General features: G+C 48.1%; 2 protein-coding genes across 3 annotated transcripts in view; one reads left to right on the top strand and one right to left on the bottom strand.

Annotated features, from left to right (window-relative positions):
• The window catches only part of LOC111875245, a 38,532-nt gene extending 23,541 nt beyond the window's left edge, over window positions 1-14,991 (bottom strand). For both annotated transcript variants that reach the window (XM_023871313.2, XM_023871312.2), the window contains exon 1: window positions 14,420-14,991. The gene's annotated coding sequence lies outside the window, so the exon portion shown is untranslated. The remainder of the gene's footprint in view (window positions 1-14,419) is intronic.
• LOC111875246 (midasin) overlaps window positions 1-15,772 on the top strand; it is a 161,972-nt gene that overhangs the window by 68,581 nt on the left and 77,619 nt on the right. The gene's annotated exons all lie outside the window — the stretch shown is intronic.

Raw genomic sequence — 15,772 nt, forward strand, 5'->3', positions numbered from 1 at the left:
GTCATTTAGAACTACAGGGGCGTTGCCACTGCTTTTTATCCGACCTTATAATAGCTAAAACGTTAAAAAGAGGAATAACACTATCATCATCAGTATGAAGGTTTGGACCTTTCCCGGTCCATTCCGGTTCTCTACAAGACAGGTTCATCCTTCCAGCGAAATTTCGGGCGTCTATTGAAACTTGTTCCTCTGCATGTAGAGCCCATTCTACCGTTTTCTCAACAAGCTGAATCGAATTTAGCCTGTTATAACAATGCGTGAGATCAGGTTTACTCATGTAATTAATTAAACGTTGGGAATTGGGACACGCCGTAGCGTAGTAGGTTGATGCATTATGCGGAAGGTCGTGGGTTCGATTCCCGATGAGGTCATTGCATTTTTCGATTGACCTAATCCTTTCAGCCGCACTATGGCCCTGGCTTCGACTCAGCCTCTAACAGAAATGAGTACCAGGAATCTTTCTGGGGTAAAGAGCGGCTGGAGCGTAAAGCTGACAGGCTCACCGCAATCTGTGAGCCTATTGTCCAGAAATGTGGGAGCCTCGATGGCCTCTTGCAGGTAAAGTTTTGCCTTTAACCCAAAACTCTGCCGCAGTACTTGCACATAGCTGTAATAGCTGTGGCTACCGTACATATTGGTATTTGCGTGTACTCTGTTAGGTTCGCGGTAGGGAAAACGAAACTGAAAAGTTAGCTAGTTCTTTATTATAAGCCATTCGCTTCGGAGTGTCGCACCGAACTGGCCGCCCGCAGTCCCGAACTGAAGACTGAAAGGTTTCTTTGCATGATTCATATACGTCGCAGTGTCGGGCGTGAAAAGCATCGCGAGGGCGTATTTGAAGCGGTTTATAAATTGTCTTGGAAGGCAGAAGGGATTTGTTTTTGAACAGAAGGCACTGGAGTGTTGGGAGCATTTGTGTGCCCACGCATTTGCCCTCACTTGCTGTCAGAAGCAAAGCATACTCGTAACTATACTGTCCACATTTGGGCACATGCTTCGTATAAAAGGACTGTTAACTTGATGCTAGGAGGGAACAGGCAGGGACACTGCCCAGCTCATCAGCCCCGGAACTTTCTCAATGCACCCGTGTTGCATCGAGCATTGTGCTGCGATGATGATGATGATGAGTGTGTGCTGAATCATTGATTGCTGACAGGGCGCGCACATTGCATTATTGATTACTGCTGTTTGCGTCGTGTTGTGATTTTGTATGTAAACGTTGGCACCTGTTTCTAAGCGTAATATGATTTCCAGTATGGAAGCCCGTCTGCTGGGCGAGCAGGGCGCGGTGCACCTTCTGCAAATGTTTGTTTGGATGTTGTCACAGCAGACGGAGCGTTACGGGGCCCGGCTTCTGCGACTGTCGGACGAACTTGGCTGCAGTCGACATCTCTCTCGACTCTAAGGATGTGTGATAGTTGAGGTTGTCACGGCGGTGACTGTGGGCCCGGGAGGGGGGTGTTTGCATTGGAAAGGACTTCGAAGGAAGTGGTCATGGTGTAATTGATGTACTGTCCCGGCATTTGACTGGCGGGACTGAGGGAGAACACGAGGAATCTTAGGTAGACCGTGGCCCAGCAGAGATTTGAACCGAGAACCTCCCGAATATGAATCTAGAGCGTTATTGCTGTGGCAGCTCGCTAAGCGCGGTGACCATGTATGTGACGCCGTGTAGTCTCGTAGATATTTGCAGAAAATGAGGGCAACATGTTCCTGGAAAACGCTGGTAAAGTCTGTCAGAGTGGACGGCGTCACATGCCAGAAGAAACGTGATTTAAGGCTGAGCGCTCTCATGGGCTGGATAAGATTTGTACGAGGCTCGATACCAGTGTGAACAGAGCTCGCAGTGTGGGATGTGACGCTGTCAACTCGAAGCCCAACCCCTGCGCCTCAAGCCTGCTTCTGTGGGCCCGCAGTGGGCGGTGTCAGCCCTGCCGTCGGGTTTGACATTCATGGCGCCCTGTGGGGAACCTCAAGATAGGATTGTTGTGTTGAGGCATGTCCCAGTCACATGTGTACAGACGATACGTACGTGTAGAAGAGAGGATTGGATGATTGGCGCTTTGGAACGTGTTTACCGAGCCGTTGCCTAAAATGGCTTTGAGCAAATCGTTACACTTTGATATATGGCTAATCGTTAGAAGTATGAATATTTTGACAGGTGTACTTCTATATAGGTTTAATTTAAGCAACGGGAATGTAGCAATTCGCTTTTAAACGTGTTCTATTCTTTGAAAGGATGTGATGGAGGGGGAATGAACCCAGTAAACATTCATCGTGCCGTTGTAGCATTGTGAAGCGGTGGTTGTTTCGCTCGCTGCATTTGCACTCGGCCCAGTTGCCATTTCTAGCGGGAGGAAACGCTTATGAATAGAGAATAAGGAGGGCTGTAGGTCTGGGGCGGTGTCCCTCGAATACTGAGCTCCAGAGCTGGAAAGCCACGTATGTACGTTTTCTTTTACCGTGCTTCTGTCCGTGCGTGTAATAACGCGAAACTCGGAAAGCATTAAATTTGAAGAAGAGTGCCGTCTTCTGGGGTGTGGCGTCCTGTACATCTTCTGTAAGCCGACGTTTCAAAGGAACCTATCGCCTCCATCTGCAGCCACCTGCTCAAGCTGTTTCCTCGCTCGCGGATTTTTCTACCTTGAAGATAGAGGCGATATGTTCCTCCGAAACGTCGGTTCTCAGAAGATCTACACGACACCACATCCCAGAATACGGCATTCTTTATAGTCACCGCCGTGAAAACCTCAAATGTTATATTAAGTGTAATATTTTGGAGTTCGGTTAAAATCGTACTGCAGTGATGGGCGCTTTACATGCGCCTGCGCATTCATCTCGACCGTAAGTCGCGAAATATTCATAGAAAAATGAGACAGTGTCCAGTAGACTTTTCCACGGATCTTTCGACACTTTTAAGTGAACTGTTTTTCTGTGCTGTGTCATCTTACAACTCAGAGTCCAGTTGGACGCTTTCTGAACGCTCTTCATAAGAGAGAAACGAACAAACTCCGATGTTTTAGTCCGCAAGCTAACTATACCGACCGAGCGACCGCCGCTTGTCGGCGAAGTTAGTGCCAACTCCAGCGGATAGAAGGTGTCGCGTGGTCAGCGCAACGAAACCTCACGGCCGTTAATTTCGGATTTCTAGACCGGAGCCGCTATTTCCTTGCAATAGCTCCGCAGTTATCTCATAAGAGAGTGAGAACGAACTTAAGATCTAGAGACAGCAACCGAGAGGACGGTTGTGCTGTCACTTCATGGCTTGTTTTAAGTTGCATTGACTGTGATGCAGTCTGCTTGTATTTATTCAGACGAACTTGTGGAAGGCGTGCGAAGCATTGGGGGAGGGGGGGTGTTTGCCGTCGGGTCTCTGAGCTTGGAAACATCCGGTTATAAACGGTGATTGATTTTCCAGGAAGTGTAAGAGATCGCTTCGAATAGTTCACGTGGGCTCCGAATGCCAGACACCTGTGAGTAGAAGCGTCACCTTTCATTCCCGGCAAGATTTATGGAATGGTTATGGCCATCGGCAGCTGTGTGCAGCGAGCCGTCATTTTCTCCTGTGGATTTCCTGATGCATTAAATTCCCTGCGCATGGGAAACTTGGTCTCATTATTCCTAGCCTTCTCTCAGGATTTCAGTCTTCTGCGATGTGACCTCGTGTCGTTTGATAGGTAGTTGCCAGTGCTATCCTCATCTTGCAGGACAGTAGACTTTTTCGCGTTTAAGATGTACACGGCGTCACGTTCCACAGTGAGAACCTGAAATCGCACATCCTTCTGCTAATTAGTATGGACAGCATGAATTAGTATAACATATGTTAATTCTTTGAAGCCTGAAATTTACCTAAATAAATAATGATACTAATTCAGTTCGTACCTCACAGAGAACACATTACGTCTCCACTACAAAGCCCAGTCGGTTAATGCGGTTTAGGGAAACAGTCGCTGTTTATTGTGAGAACCACACAGAACACACAAATAATATAGAGATTCAGTCCGTACCTCACAGGAAACACATTACGTCTCCACTACAGAGCCCAACCGGTTAATGCTGTTTGGGGAAACAGTCGCTGTTTACTGTGGGAACCATACGGAACACACAAATACACCGTATGGGCAGAATGTAGACTGTCTTTTGTTTTGTGTGCTGTATTCTTCTATATTATCATGGTGACGTAGTAAACATTGAATTGGAACAGAATTGGAAGGATGCGGTCGTAGCGTAATCGAGGTATTAACCCATCGATGTCCTGAAGAGACTGAGAAAAACATCGAGATACTTGAGGATAGTGGCGTCCTGACAGAGGTCTGAACCAAGGAACATTGCCGTCACACCATACCGATATGCACTCACTCATCATAGCTCATATTTCTGTAGCTGAACTTTTTATTTTTCAGCGGCGCTGGTCAAAGGAGATCGGAGTCCATTGCACAACATTTAGGAAGACAGAAATGTGACTTTTCTGTGATGTCGGTAAACATATGGGAAATAAATTTACTGAGTTTCATCTCTCTCGACTAGCTCGTCGATAAAAATATCATTGACGTGGGAGGGTTCAGGAGGACGGTCGGTCCAGATGCGAAAACATTTGTGTCGCGCTGTCGCGCTGCCCTGTCCACTTCCTAAATATGGAATGCTTGGCTTGCGACAACGGGTTTCCATTGTCCATAAGCAAGTGACTCCACAGTGAACATGCAACTATACAAGAGTGAAACAATATTCGGTATATTTTGGGCAGGTCAGAAGTACCTCTTCTTCGCCCGGGATATCCTTTTCTGTTTTCTGGGATATATCGCCGTTCTTTCTTGGCTTATCTTTTCGACCCTGAAGATGGAGATGACATGCTCTTCCGAAACGTCGGTTGCTCTTCAGCGGTCTAAACGGCGCTATATCCCAGAAGATACAGTATATAATAGCTGAGGAAGTGTACTGACGTCTTCTCGAGTGTGATACCGCGTAGTTTTGCCGACTTTCTGCCATGAAGATGGAGGCGGCATGTTCCACTGAAACGTTGGTGCCCACGTGCCATAAAGTTGACTCCCCCGGTAACGCTCCTGTCACTTGTATTCTCGATGTTTGAACCCCGGTCGGCTCACTGACGCCAGTGATTTGTGTGTCTCGTGGTTTATCCAAGTTCCTCCAGGAGAATTAGGTCACGACCTCTTCTTTCCGCATTCTGTCGAAATTATTCGCTGTCATCCAGTAATGTAACGCCGTGTACTGTGACGTCGCTAAACAAACACCCTGCAATCCAGAAATAATACAGTCTCTTGAAAGTATCCTCTTTCGTCCTTTACCTTTTCAAGTTTGAAAGCGTTCCGCACGAAGATCGGGTACTTGTGCTCCTGTCTGGATGGGCTGTATCGCTGTGCCTTCAGGCTACAGTCTGGTGGCTGGGACTCCTTCCGACATCCCTAAGGCTCAGCACTGGTGACCATTATGAGGCTCGTTGAGTCCTGACACTATACGAGTACGTGTATTCAGTGTACCGACCTGAACTGCTGTGAATTAGTAATGGAATCGATTGCGCCGTCTGTGTTGCTACAAATAGATTCTCTTTCCTGTTTTATTAACTGCTTTTCGGTGCCATTCCGTGGAGCGTCCACTGTGTCCCAACAGCTTTAGCTCGCCGGTTTGCCGCCACCAGTCTGGTGACACTGGCGGCGTGCGCCGGCCTGCCCCATCCTTGTGAACGCCACCTACTTTAATTTACTTCACTTGGTGGCGTTTTGAAGTCCGAAACTGAGAACACGAACACAATTTTCGGACCACTGTCCCCGCTGTCGGTGTTACTGGCAAGGTCAGCCAGCTCTACCCACACTTGCCTCGCCTTCTCATCACTGACGTTTGTGTGTTGGAGGGAGCTGTGATAGCGCTTTCATTGCCTGCTGTGTGGCGTCAAACAGCAGGACGATTCGTGAATACTGAAGGATTGGGAAGGAAGAGATCGTGTAGTGGCTCAGCTTTCGCCTGGTACGATTGAGGAAAATCACGAAATATCTCAGACATAGCTGTCTTTCCGGCGAGATTCGAACCGAGAACCTCCCAAATACAAATATAGAGCGTTACCGCTTGACCAGTGTGCTCAGTTCTTCGGGGCCTAGTGCCAGGCTACACGGTGGCACAACCCAGTCCGAGTATTCATCGTCGTGAAACCCTCGAGTCGCATGGCGGTGAGTGATGGTGAGTGATGTGTGAGCAGCGGAGCGCGCACAGCTGGCAGGATGATCAGTGAATAGTGAATTGGAAGGGATGTGGGAGCAAACGGCCAACTTGGTTCTGTCCCGGAATTAGCGCCGGAGTAGACCTCAGTAAAGATACTCGGTCTCCTGGCCAAGATCTGAAGCCGGAACCTCCCGATTATGAAGCAGGATTTCGGCCCGAGAAGATAGCGACCTCTTCACGGTTTAACGTATACTGCTGGAGCGTGGAGTTACTTTGCAGACACAGCGCGTGCGTGTAGCTTCAAGTTCAACTTTTGTGGTCCATTTTGAACTCTGTCTGAGATATTTTTCTTATATTCTTGCATTCTTGTGTCCGGATCGATTCTCGGCCAGGATACCGAGTATCCTAACTTGTTTTCGTGATTTTCCTCAGCCCTTCCCTGTCACCCTTCATTATCATGTAATCTTCATAATGTGTAAGAGCGCTGGCGGGAGTGCCATTGCTTGCTGCGTTTAGCACATAGACTTCTTCGTTTGCAGTTATATCAGTTGTGCGTTTAAGGTTCCGAAGGATAATTCACTCGATCGTCATGTTGCCATCCATTCTTATCAGTAAAGTCGTTGTGCCCAGTTAAATGTTACGCCAGGATGACATAGGGCAGTGGAGGTATGGCTCCACACATTCTTAGCCCCTGCTCTAGATGGAAGTGATTGGTCAGCTTCACGCCCCCGGCCTCTTCGCCTCGGTGGAAATAACCTCCGGTTCTCATTCGATATAATGCTATGTGGGCCCCAAAGCCGGTCTGGAAATTGTGGAGCGGAGATGAGCGAGGAACCCCAGACCCGACGTATATTGGACGTCTCGCAGAACCTCCGGACGCCCTGCGTCTCATTGTTGTTGGCAGTGTTTTGTGAATAATGTTCCAGTCTCACAAGTTCGCGCGGAGGGGGTGGCCTGTGGATGGCACAGACAGACGCAGAACCCTGTTCCTGTGAATGCAGTCGGGCACACAGAAGGCTTGTTGAAACAACAGGTGCACAGCAAATAGGGACGTTTGTCTGCCGGTTACCGTTTGCACAGCTCATAATCGGTTGTCAGCAGTCTGCACCGCCTCGGGTTCAGTGGCATGTGCAGTTTTAATGTCCCTTTCATGCGGTCGGTCCCGCGTCCTTTTGCCGCCGGCATCTGCCCCCCTTCGATTTTTGGAAAAAATCGAAATCTAAGATATACCAAATATTAATACCAGAAATTAAAGTGACATTCGCACATGGCTTAAACATAAGTTCGTATGCACATTTTCTCCCCCCCCCCAAGCATTTCTGGCTGCGCGCCATGATGTAGCCTACGGTCGGTAATTTTGTTTTTACGCGAAAACTCGAGTTGTGCCTCACAGTCTGCTGTGTGGAGTGTTGCAACGTCAAGTTTGGATCCACAGTGCCATGGTGTCCATGATATAAGCATTCGGGAGGAGCTTCTGCCTCCATCGTCAGGTGCTCGTTTTCGCGAGAACCCCGGGTTCTTGTTTTTGTTTCGTACTCCTCTTAACCGAGTGGGAGTTGCCCTAATCTCCCTTTCTTTATTTAACGACGCTGTATCGAACAAGCTGGTCTATCGGTAACTCGCTAGACTTGTATCCAAAGGTGCTCAGTTCGAAGCTCGGCCTGCGTACCGCTATCCTGGCGTTCTTATTTAGTCCCCACAGGTAAGTACCGGGTCAGTAATTTGCAACTCGTCATTCATCATTCATTCTCTCATTCGACGGTCTGGCGTCTAGATGCTGACAGCGTCGAATGACGGGGCAGTAGTGAATTGGAAGAGATGTGGGAGGAAGCGGCCCGTAGCCTGTTCTCGGGTTGCGGTAACGGCGTAACCTGAGACGTCCCGCGTATGAAGAATGCGCGCGGATCACGTTGCGGTTTTACGCTCTCCCTTAGGAATATACATACATTTCCTTGATGACTTGCAATTGGCGGTGCGAGCGTGCGGTATTGCAGACGCTGCATAACGCATTGCGGAGAGACACCGCTGTAAGCCCTTTAATCCTTAAAGCCTAGTGGTTACTATATGTACCGCCTCCTTTAACATAAAGAACTCTGCATTCTGCCCACACAGTGCATTTGTGTGTTCCGTATGGTTCTCGCAATAAACAGCGGCTGTTTCCCTAACAGCATTAACCAGTTGGGCTCTGTAGTGGTGACATAATGTGTTTCCTGTGAGGTACGGACTGAATCTATATTATTTGTGTGTTCCGTATGGTTCTCACAATAAACAGCGACTGTTTCCCTAAACAGCGCTAACCGGTTGGGCTCTGTAGTGGTGACGTAATGTGTTTCCTGTGAGGTACTGACTGAATCGGTATATTTTTGTGTGTTCCGTATGGTTCCCACAATAAACAGCGATTGTTTCCCTAAACAGCATTAACCGGTTGTTCTCAGTAGCGGGGACGTAATGTGTTTCCTGTGAGGTAGGGACTGAACTCATATTATTTAGAAGAAATTCATTGTTTAAATTGGAGGCGAGCAGGAGTTCTGAAGCCTCCCAGACGCATAAGGCAGTAAAATATGGTCATTAGTCCCGTGGGACTAGGAACCAAGAGTAACTCTGCTGGCGAGGACCAGCAGCAATTTAGGAGTCAAGTAAAGGTTTGACGCACAGCGGTATCCGTACCACCTGCATTAACGTTAAAACGACCCAGCATTTGCTCACAGTGTCTATGTGTTTGATATGATCCTCACAGACAGCACGGAGCCTCCGGTTCAGTCTCCGGATGGCTTTATGGGAGATTCGTGGAGGACGAACTGGTACCGCAGTAAGTTATTCGGTTTTCCGCTGCTAATCATAGTTACATAATTAATACATATTCATCTGTCACCGCATCCTGAGCTGTTCAAGGGCCCTGAACACGCAGCACATTATAACATCCTCGGTATTTAAATAAGTTGGGGGGGGGCTTCGTCTCTGGCACGACAGTTGACCGGTTACAAAGTGAGGGAGTTTCATTTACTTAAACAGTATCGACAGATCGGTGCGTTTTCTGCCGTGTGGGCTTCAGTCGTGGGTGGAATTGGGAGTTGCTTGTGGGTACGGACCGATGATACCAAGCAACACTGGTGACACAACCCGAAAACTGTGATGGGGGCGGGGGCGATGATGATACCGAACTTTGCTGCCGACTGGCTAGGTATTTAGTATTCAAGGTTCTGGGTTCGTATCTCGGCCCGGAAACCGTCTATTTTGCCAGAGTCTTCACGGACTTTCTGCGCACGCGCACAGTTTGCAAGCTCCTGCTGTTCTCATATTACAGGCCCTTAATTATATTTGTATGCGCAATGTAACTGAACCGGAAACGGGAACTTAGGGATTGCACGAAGCATATTAACCAAACAGAGGTAACTAGAAGCGGAAATGAAGCAATGATATGGCTCAGTTACATGATTATGTAGTTGGCTGACGGCTGGACGCATCTGTGTACCTCCACGAGGCGCGTCGTCAGCCACGTTCTGCTATGTGAGGGACGGACAGACACGTGGCGTAGTGCTTAACGCCTCCAATTATGCACCCTCACAGTGGTTACTATACGTACCAGCTGCCTTAACTGTAGAACTCCACGTTTGCCCACAGAGGCTATTGATGTGCTTCGTATAATTCTCACAATAAGCAACGATATTATCGACCGAGGAGACGCCGTGTGTTTCCTGTGCGGTAGGAACTGGATGTTTAAGTGTTGTGTGCGTCAGCTCTAGGCTTGAAGGGTGCGAATGTTGGAGCGAGTGGCAGTGGTATTCTGGACGCAAGAAAGTTATCAGTTCTCATTCTGCGAGTGCTTGCAGTAATTCGCGTCACACTCTTTTGTCTTGCCGTCTGCTATATGTTGCTTCTTTTGCATGGGTGTGAAACTGTGCCTCTCGAATTAAGGTAAGAGTTTGAGAAGGGAGTGCCGAGGAGAATGTGGAGAAAATTACACAGTGACGAGCTTTATAACGATGCTCAAGAGCATGATGGGCGGGACGTGCCATGCACGGGGAATGAGAAGCAAGCATCCAGTCTACTCGCGTCTGGTCCGTCATGTCATATTCTAAATAAACGTACATGAGTCCAAAGGTTCCTGTCACGTGACCTCTGACACCGTATAGCCTGGCAGGTCGTTACAAATGTTGCGGAGAAGCCAGCTATGTCCATCTTCAGGGTAGAAGAGTGAGCCGAGTGCTGGAGGGTAGTGCGGGTATAGGGACGGACAGGACCGGAATCCTATGTACCAGACTACACGGCGTATCACTATCGTCACTGCCGCGACAATGTCAGGTATTTTCTGTGTTATATAACTGCAACGGCTCGGTTTATAAAGTGACTGAATATGAGGTGAACTGAGGAATTTTAGCGGAAGCGTTTTCTATTCACTAATTACGCACGCAGGTTCCAGGTTCCGTGAAACCGGAGGTTCTGTCTTCCCATTCCAGTGGTCTAAATGCATGTCTGTATATACATGCCTTTGTGGCAAGCAGTAGCCTGCCTTACCGTCATTGTATGTCGGCTTTTGTTTTGATGAAAGGCGTCTTGAGTGCAGCCCTTTGCGCGAGTGCGCATGTCCCTGCGAGTTCACATATTCCATGATATCGCTGTTTGTTCAGTTCCTCCATCTCTCGAGTTTCATATTCGGGAGATCCAGGGTTCAAATCTCGGCCGTAGGTCGGCTATCCTGACCATTTCTTCGTGGCCTTCCTCAGTCCCTCAAGGCAACTGCGGGGACGTTTCCTTGAATTTGGCTGCATCCATTTTCTTTCGTATCCCACTTGTAAGTGCTGCTCTGCTCGGTACTGTGTAGTCTGAGCTACCGAACGCGTCGCTAAGAAAACTGGAAGAAATGAGTTGGGGTCCGAGGTTCTCACAGCAGTGACTGTGACGAGCATACGTACCAACGTGTCTGAAGAACTGTTACCGGGCCCTGCTTATGTTTATGTGCCTCTCCGTCGTGAGGGAAGTGCTGCTTCTTGATTGTGAGAGCCTACGCTGCGCTGTGTGGGCTTGTCTGCACTCACAGGAAGCGATAGTGCAACATGCGTTCCCGCGTTCCCATAGGATAGGCCGCGACCTGAGGTTTTCATACCAGTGCTTATGAAGTTATAGCGCTCTGTAGCCCGTGAGTCTGTTCCCCGCACTTGGGAGTTCGCGGTTCATGCCACGCGTCTGCCAGCAGCTCAGACCGGAGGGCATGATGATAAGATTAACTGGAAGTGTGGGCGTGAGCGACCCAGTCTCCAGGTCGAGATTAGAGCGCTGGTCTTCCCGAATGGATAGCTGCCGTGCTTTTCACGCACCGTGCAACCTGCACCCCGTAACAAATGTTCCCTTTACACGTACCACCCGATGATAGACTGCATTGGCCTTTGATTTCTGCAGGACTCAGCCGAGCAGCCCTCTCCTCTCCCAAGCGAGCTTAATTTCATAATTCATTTGGGTTGAGTTGTACCCCTCCCCAGGCTCCGCCACCGCAACCCCGCGTGAGAGGCGGTGCTTGTGTACACGTGTGGTATGTACCGGTTGTTTCTGTTTATTTGCTCGATTTTCTGTGTGTCTCTTTAGAGCACAGTGGTTGGTTATATATAGTGCTCATTTAATTTAGAGAGCTCTATATTCTGCCCACGCAGTGCATCTGTGTGTTCCGTATGATTCTCACAACAAACAGGGACTGTTTCCCTAAACAGCATTAACCGGTTGGGCTTTGTAGCGGAGACGTAATGTGTTTCCTGTGAGGTACGGACTGAATCTCTATATTATCTGTGTGTTCCGTACGGTTCTCACAATAAACAGCGACTGTTTCCCTAAACAGCATTAACCGGTTGGGCTTTGTAGCGGAGACGTAATGTGTTTCCTAAGGTACGAGCTGAATTTTGACAATTGTGTTGACGAAATTCGCGCTTCTAGAGTTGAACTCGCAGGTTTCTTCCCCCGAGTTTTTCGTTATGAGTGGCTATAGCATTGCTGTGAAATTCAGCGTTCCCTCTGCTTGATGCTCGGGAAATAACTGCACTCTTATTGCTGCATCAAGGTGGCTGAGGTAGGCAGGGGATTTAGCACGCATGGCATGGATTAGAAATCGGAAGTAACCTAGGAGTTAGAGCCTCTTGGAAGGTAATTTCTTGAGTACGTGAGTGACTGCTAGCTTCTGAACGACTATGCTCCACGGAGTTGGATTTAACGCTGTTTTATGTTCTCGAGTTTTCCGGGTAAGTTTCGCTGTGCAGCGTGAACCAGCACTCCCTCGCCCGCTTTCTTTCCGTTATGGTAGGGATACGGCGATGACTCTTGCCGCCATCCATCGAGCCCGAAGTAGCAGAGCTGCAGGACACCCGCTGGCACACAAAGCCGTTACTCCCGTCATGTTTCTTTCTGGGCTGTACCTTAGAGCTGTAAGCCCGTGGCGTGGCTGAGGCCATTCTGATGTTCGCTGTCGTACACGGCGTGCGCATACGCAGTAGACACCGCCTCAGAGCACTAAGCTGGTATATCCATGTGAGGGTTAGTGGGATTATGAACCGCTGTTGGTGGCCTTATCGTTAAGCCTTTGAAGACTTCAGTCTGTCAACATTTTTAGAAGTGCAGTTGATGCTATTTGGGGAGATAACCTGCGTCTACTCTGAGGATCATTCCAAGTCCTCAGGTGCACTGTGCGGAAGAAAGAAGGGTTTAAGGCTAAAGCGGATGGTGTGTCGGGAGGGCGCTTCTGCAGGCGATTGCAGCGGAAGTTTGTGTGAAGGTGAGACGGATGTTCTGCCGATCTGCGCGCCCGGCTGAAGGCTAGTGAACATGCACAACTTGAGGAAGCCGTGACGTGGCACATTGATATTAATTACTCCAGCTGTTGTGTTTCGTGACATGGACATAAATGGCCGTTGTTCTCAATGACGTACATGATAATTTGGTCTAACCCTCTGGAACCTGAACCTCGTCTAAGCAATATATACCAGTTCGTATCTCACAGGAAACACTGCATTTCCATTACAAGGAGCAACCGGCTTATTCTGTGCTTACGGAAATAATCGCTGTTTATTCTGAAAATCGTACGAAACACAAATGTACTTGTGAGAAAGGTGCAGAGATTTCGAACATGGCGGTGAATATAGTTATCAGTGTGGTTTAAACGGTTACACCTAAAACTGCTCCAATGTCCCTAGATGAGAAATGTATACAAAGTTTTGGCCAGGAAACCCGAAAGGAAGAAACCACTTGGGAGACGTCGTAGAAGGGAGGATAATATTAAACTGCAGTCAGGATGTGCACAGGACTCACCTGGATCAGGATACGCTATTTTGAACACGATAATGAACGTTTAGCTCCGTGAAGTCTGGGATTTTCTTTAGTCGCTGAGCGACTGTTGGCTTCTTATGGACGGCTTTGCTCCATGGAGTTGCTTAGTTACCCGCGGAGAGAAAAAGAGTATCCTCTTATTTAACTGTACGGGCCTAAACTCGTAGTCTGTTGTGTTCTTGATTATGTCGCCATGTTTTGAATACGAGGCAGTTTTCTTATTCGAAAGGTTGGTACAGGCTGCACGGTGTCACAGAAGGTAGTACTGTTTAGCTGTGAGAACCCCAAACCCAACATGAACATTGTTTTGCCAGGAGTGGCATTTCTGTCGGAATGTGATACCACAATCCAGCCTATGAATGTAGGATATTTCAAGTAACCACTCTTATACATTCAGTACGCAGGCCAGAGTTGGCTGCGAGATCTCGAATGTAGATTTCTTCTTCTCGCACTCTGTGCATGTAGCACGAATGGGGAGAAGCGGAATGCATGTAGGATATAGGTGGGAAAGCCGGAAGGAAAGAGACCACTAGGAAGATCAAGACGTAGGTGTGTCGACAATATTAAAATGCATCTTAGAGTGATAGGTTGGGATGGTATGGATTGGACTGATATGTCTCAGGATAGGGACCAGTGTGGCTCTCGTGAACACGGTATTGAACCTTAGGTTTCCACAAGAGAAGGGAAAATTACTGAATCAGTTGAACTGTTTGCTGCCTTCCTTACCCATGTGACATGTGCCAATTTAAAGTACGATTAAAGTAAGGCCACTGCCACTTGGGACCTCCTGAAGCCTGTTCATGTGCAGAGAATAAATAAGATTCAGTTCGTACCTAACAGGGAACACCACGTGATACTGTTAAGCGGCAATGCTCGCTATTTATTGTGAGATTCGTGCGGAAACGGCAGTCCCTTCAAGCTAGGATGCGTACGAAGAGCTTACCTGCAGCCAGCTTGCCGGTTGAGTTTGTCTGCGGCCAGAAAATGCGACTTGCAACTCTTCGTAGAGGTGAGAATGCGGTGATTCCAGTCTGACGTCACATGATGGGCCGTAGGTAAGAGTGGCCTGGTGTGGTGGCAGGTTCACGGAACTTGCGGCCACATGTCTAAACTGTGTTTACAGGAACGTCGCGTTTAGCATTTTATTTGTTAGTTGTAGTGAATGGACTTGCTTGAAATGGTGTTAGAGGTTCTGATTATGGCGTTAAGTCACGAGGTGTTTGTTTGCGTGCCTTGAGCAAAATGACAAGGAGGAACTACGAGTTTTCTTGAATTAATATGATGAGGTATTCGAGGGTGTCTTGAAGAATTGTTATTTCTGTTCTGAATAATTTGTTTTTGAAACTTTTTAAAATCTAGATCCAGTGATTTGTTGCTTGTAAACCGGTCTCCTGCTAATGAGGACTAATTACGGCAAGTGGCGGGCGCTGTGCTGTGTGTGTTGCGTCGCGCGGAACAGAACTGCGAGTTGTGTCGTGACATCCATGTTGCACCCTGCTGCCTGCCTTGCGCGCGGTCGGCCGAGGACTGGTCCAGTCGCAGCATCCCTGGGATATACGGGCAGGTTCCCCTCCACCCTCCTTATCCGTGGTGGGGGTTAGAGTAGGGAGATTTAAAGAAATCCATCTCATCACGTTTTTCAGCACACATTAAAGCAGTAAGGAGCCGGTCTCAACTGACGTAATGACGACAAAGATCGATTATGTACGCGCATTGCCTTTGCGTTACGGGTTCGGGGGGGGGCAATTGAAGTGTGGGATATTACATTTTCAAAGCACATCGGTAACTTTATGTACCACTTGCTTTAACATTGCCGAACAGCGTGTTTAGGTTTCTGGATCTAAATAGGTCCAGCTGATCTGTCTCCTGCTTCTGCGAGTTTCTTTTTGGTTGTCTTATTCTTCGACCGTGAAGATGGGGGCAATATGTTCCTCCGAAACTTCGGGATGTCCTATAACTACACGGTGTTACAACGCAGATGGCCGTACTCTTCTTTATTATAAGTCCTATTTCAAAATCCTGGCGGCCACCCAAAAACCGTTCCATGGGCATCAGGGTGCCTGCGGACCTGCGTTTGGCGATCCTTGCCCCAGATGAATCCAACCTTTTAAACGCATTTCGAATGAGATTTATCGGCGATTTCTGTAAACTTCTGCTGTCCGCCACTCGAAATCCTTGCGTCCGCCATCTTCAAATTTGCGCCAGTAACTGAGTCGTTCCTGAGAGCAGAATAAACACTGCTGATGCTCAGACTTCTTACTACTACTACTACTACTAATAATAATAATAATAATAA

This window comes from Cryptotermes secundus, unplaced genomic scaffold, assembly GCF_002891405.2.
Source record: "Cryptotermes secundus unplaced genomic scaffold, Csec_1.0 scaffold526, whole genome shotgun sequence".
Classification (NCBI taxonomy): Eukaryota; Metazoa; Arthropoda; class Insecta; order Blattodea; family Kalotermitidae; genus Cryptotermes; species Cryptotermes secundus.